This window comes from Ostrinia nubilalis, chromosome 6 (genome assembly GCF_963855985.1).
Source record: "Ostrinia nubilalis chromosome 6, ilOstNubi1.1, whole genome shotgun sequence".
Taxonomy (NCBI): domain Eukaryota; kingdom Metazoa; phylum Arthropoda; class Insecta; order Lepidoptera; family Crambidae; genus Ostrinia; species Ostrinia nubilalis.
In genome coordinates this window covers 8,720,048-8,725,190 of record NC_087093.1, presented here as the reverse complement: position 1 = coordinate 8,725,190, position 5,143 = coordinate 8,720,048, and the positions used below count along the sequence as shown (strand labels likewise).

Below are 5,143 nucleotides of genomic sequence, written 5' to 3'. Positions count from 1 at the left end.
TAAATTAAAGTCGAATAAAAAAACCCGACTTCAAATCTTTCAAAGCTTTATCTCGAACCGTTTTCGAACTACGAACCGATATGTATGTGTAAGCTGGTGACACGTAACACACGGTGGATTATTAAAACCGTATAAGTTAGAGTTGCGTTTTAAAGATCAAATAATTCGTTATAATTAAAGTACACACGAGACATAATTTCAAATCTCTAGGCCTCTTATGCCCGTTTTCACCATCAATCCCTAATTTTTAAGCGACGCCTATGAAATATTAGGTAATGCCTAACAGGAATTTCGTTTTCACCAACACATAAGGGACACCTTGGACCTTAAGAGATCACTTTAAAACAGGGGCCGGATTTCCGGCCCCCTAGTGTTAGATGACAGTTTTAATGTCAATTACGCGGCAAACGGCAAATTGGAAACTTCGGAAATGTCTGAAATAAATGATTTTTTTGAAGCTATTGAAGCTATCGAAACCGTGGAAACACTTTTTCAATCAAATTTATTAAGCCGACCACGTATGTTTCGAGAAAGACCCGATTTTTTCTCAAAATACGACGAAAAAGATTTTTTTACTAGATATCGGCTTTCAAAACAGAGTGTTTTATTTGTATTGGCAAAAATTGAACATCTGTTAGAGTATCCAACTAACAGGTATGTATAGATATTATGTTTTCTATTTAAGACCTACATTATGTACCTAAGCGACAGACGCGGCCACAAAACGCGGGCGCGCGTCATTACCCGACTGCGCCAGAAGGAGGGTTATGTTTTTTCATATATTAGCTGTCGTCGCGACTCGGAGTCGCGTAGTAGTAATTATACGGCTTTTTAAGAGGGTGTATTATGTAATTAACTTACCTACTTAACACATTCAAAATGTAATTAATCACATACTTAATTTCTTTTCAGAAATAAATCCGTATCACCAATTTGCCAACTATTGTGTGCATTAAGATTCTATGCCACTGGGAACCATTTAATTGCAGTGGCAGACATGGGTGGCATAAGTGTTGCGACATGTAGTAGGATAGTGAAAAGAGTCTCTGAAGCCATAGTTACATTACGTCATGAATTTATCAAGCTTCCTAATACACACGAAGAACAAGCCTATGTGAAAGAAAAATTTTATAGGATTGCTCGCTTTCCTAATGTGATAGGCTGTATAGACTGTACACATATAAAGATACAATCACCAGGTACCTATGTTATCATTTTAATTGTTATTCCATACTAGCTTTCCGCCCGCGACTTCGCCCGCGTGGAATTTTGTCTGTCACAAAAAAACTAACACGCGCGTTCCTGTTTCAAAAACCGGGATAAAAACTATCCTATGTCCTTTCCCGGGACTCAAACTATCTCTATGCCAAATTTCATCAAAATCGGTTCAGTGGTTTAGGCGTGAAAGAGAGACAGACAGACAGAGATACTTTCGCATTTATAATATTAGTATAGATTTCAAAATCTAACATAACTATGTACTAAATAATGGTGCCTGATTATAATGATTTTAGGTGGAGATGATGCTGAGTTATTTCGCAACCGGAAATCATACATGTCAATCAATGTTCAAACTATAAGTGACCCTGATCTATTGGTAACAGATATTGTAGCTCGTTGGCCAGGATCAACGCATGATTCAACAATTTATCAGACTAGTAATATATTCAGGAAATTCGAAAGGGGTATTTATAGTGGGGCATATTTATTAGGAGACAGTGGATATCCTCTGAAGGTAAAAATAAAAAGCATTAATTAATTTTGTGTTTTAATAAAAATATTTAAATTTATAAGTCGACAAAATTTACTCTTCCCACTTATGAAGTTGAACCTCCACCTGTAAAATAAAAGAATACTTTTTTATTATTTACTTACAATACCTATTAATTACTTTTTTTAGATACATTAGGCTCAGAGGCAATTCTTTACCAATTGTGTAATTTATTTATTTGTAAAAAAAGCAAGTATGAGTAATTAAAATAATCCATTAATTTTTCAGAGCCACCTTCTTACCCCTTATTTAAACCCATCAACTCCAGCACAACAAAAATACAATGAGGCTCAAATAAAAACTAGAAATGTGGTAGAAAGACAGTATGGAGTTCTAAAACGAAGATTTCCAGTCTTAGCAGTTGGTATACGACTAAAACTACCCACCGCCGTCAATGTCATCATAGCATGCTGTATTTTGCACAATATATGCATCCTACGGAAAGAACAAGAACCTTTAAACGATGGATCTATTCCTAACTTAGAATCCCTCATTGAAGCTGGAAGAATTCCCCTTATACCAGTGACAGTCAATGACCCCATATATGGGTTTCAAAGAAACCAAATAACTAATTACTTTGAAAATATGTAACGTTTTAATATAAATTAAATTACCTCTTATTTGTGCTAAACATTCAGTTTTTATTTCTAACTCCATTTTGGCTGTTTCCAGTTGTAATTTTTAAATTTCATTTTGCAGAAGCTGTACTTTTAAATTTTCAATGTTTTCTTTCTTTTTATTTACTTCTTGAAAGCTTGCACAAAGAGAAGACACAGCTTCAGTCCTTTCATTTTTTTGTGATAGTTGTGGACGTCGCCTAGACCACAATGGTGCTTTATTTAATTCTTTAAATGTATTCAGTTGACTATCTTCTTTTGATGTAGATTCAGATATCTGGAAAAGGCAAATTTTATGAAATGTAAAATTATTGAACTTTAACAAATTGATATTTCTAAAAAGAAGTAGGTATTTTGCTGTAATAAAAGGAAAAATTAAGAAGTTGCTGCGGACAAGTTTTTAGTTAGATACTGTTAGATAGGTACCATTAACTTTTTGGAAGAGAAATCCTTGCAGGGATCTACGAGAAGAGAAAGCACACGTAACCAGTAGGTAATAAGAGTTATGAAATGCAATATTATACTGTTAGAGGCCGGTAGATCTATTCTCATATATAAAACACTGGATACATTACTTTCATTCACAATAAATTGCCTCATTTTCTTCTTCTATTAGTCTGACGTTTCTAATTCTAAATTCTAGACTGACATTGACATTATTTACGTTAATGTCACCCTGTCAGCCAGCAGCTCGATGCTGCTTTTACACTATGCGGAAATTAGCCGAGTCAAGTCAAAAAAACAGAGGAGTGGGGATGAAAAATGAATGTATTTCATCCCCACTCCTCTGTTTTTTGACTTGACTTGGCTAATTTCCGCGCAGTGTAAACGCAGCATTAGACTTTAAAGAATAACCGTTATTTTATCGTTTAGATTTTTCACAATACTTACAAGTTTGACTTCTTCGGATGGGATTTCTATAATAGTCTCTATAGGGTAATCTTGTATTTCATTCTCAATCTGATATTGTTCTATGGGTGCATCTTGGATACAAAATACTTTTGGAAGAGACATCACACTGCTCTCCTCATCACCATCACAATCTGCGACACCTAATATGCCAGTACAGCCTCTGCCAAGAATGGCACATACTTGCTCAAGTACTGGATCAATTTTTATTACTGATGGTCCTCCACCGGTCTTTATACAATTCTGTTTATTATTCTTATAATAGAGTTTGCTCTCTGATTTTAATTTTTCCCAAACTTTCATAAGGGATTCTTTATTCCTGCAATATAAATCGATAGGACATTTGAACGATAATTTTCAAGACATTTACGTACTATCGGGGACTCTTCCGCCTGACCACTTTGTAGAAATTTTAGCGTAAGCGCATCGCTCCGGTCACGTGCTCACCCCGTCTCTAATTGGTTACGCATTTTACTATATTTTTACTACGACCAATAAGAGACAATCAGGGCTTAGGTTGCAATACGAAATACCATTGTGCACTTTATTGTCATACGGTTAAGGTTTAAAACGAAATGTTTCTTTTTCTTCAATCTTTCTTAGTTTTAGGCTGAGTTGCACCACCTAACTTTGACCGTAGCTATAACGGTAACCGGTGCTTTTTGTATGGAGTTTAACAGATTTTTGACGTTTGTCAAAGTTAAAGTAAGATGGTGCAACTCAGCTTTAGAATTTTAATAATAGAATTTGGTTACAAACAAACAGATAATATGTATTTTTTTAATATTGTATTTTTATACGAGGTCTGTCTGCTTTTTGCTTTGGCGAACTGTCGACATATTCTCTCCTTTGTTTTTTGTGAAGTTTTGTGATCCCTAACCGATTGATTTTGTTTTGTGTTGACCCGTGCTAGTAACTGTTTGATTGCCTTTTTATTGACCTCCGCGCGATGACTGAATCATGGCCTCTCAAAATAATTCTTAATTCTTATATTTAATTACAAACTTATCTATCTATACATTGTTAACTGTTTAAGTATTATTTAGTTTGAAGTTTAATTTTTATTGATTTAAAACCTTGTGTAAAGACACTTAATGTGCAATAAAAAAATTAATTTGAAATAAAACTAACTTAATATTATAATATTTATAATAACCAATTACCTGGATCATTGCTACCTAGTTACAATAATTGTATTAAATTGTAATAACGTAGATAAGTGTTTCTTTTAAACGGAAAACAATAGTTGCTAATGTATTAAAAATAAATAGAAACCTATTATAGGTTTTTATTTACATTCAAGGATTTAAGAAAGTTATTATGTAGCCAGATCTTACAATAATTGTTTTTAAGCCACAAATATTCCTTAACTATTTCCTAATTAATTCGATAACATATAGTTTATAAATTATAAGTTCCGAATAAATTAAATACCTATTAAACAAGTAAAATTCGAAAGTGACTGTATGATTTTGCATTTCTCGCCTTAACTAGCTAAACTTATATCATGAGATTTACAATCTTAATATCAACAATAATTATAGAAAGGGCTACTTTTTTCTCAGGAAATTGCACAGTTACCTCGGCATGTGCGATAGCAATTTTGTGACCCGAGCGGGCAATCGCTAGTTCAATTTTTACACGAAGCCCCATATAATATTTTGTAGCGATTCTTTATTGGGTTTCAAATTTACTAAAATGCGACGTTGCCAAACGAGCGCTACGGATGCGGGTAAGCTAAGCAATACTCAATCCTAAACGCTTTACATAGAGCTTGGTTTGCAAGGGCAAACATCTACAGTGGTGCGCCGACGCTGCTTAGACCCGAAACATGAATGAATGGAGG

At 34.1% G+C, this 5,143-nt stretch overlaps 1 long non-coding RNA gene across 1 annotated transcript; it reads left to right on the top strand.

Moving 5' to 3' along the window:
- The first annotated feature begins 229 nt into the window (after positions 1 to 229).
- Positions 230 to 2,402, top strand: LOC135072558 (uncharacterized). The gene is made up of 4 exons (XR_010257459.1): positions 230 to 654; positions 913 to 1,199; positions 1,515 to 1,735; positions 2,000 to 2,402. It is a non-coding gene; the product is annotated as an uncharacterized LOC135072558 (long non-coding RNA).
- Positions 2,403 to 5,143: the final 2,741 nt, after the last annotated feature.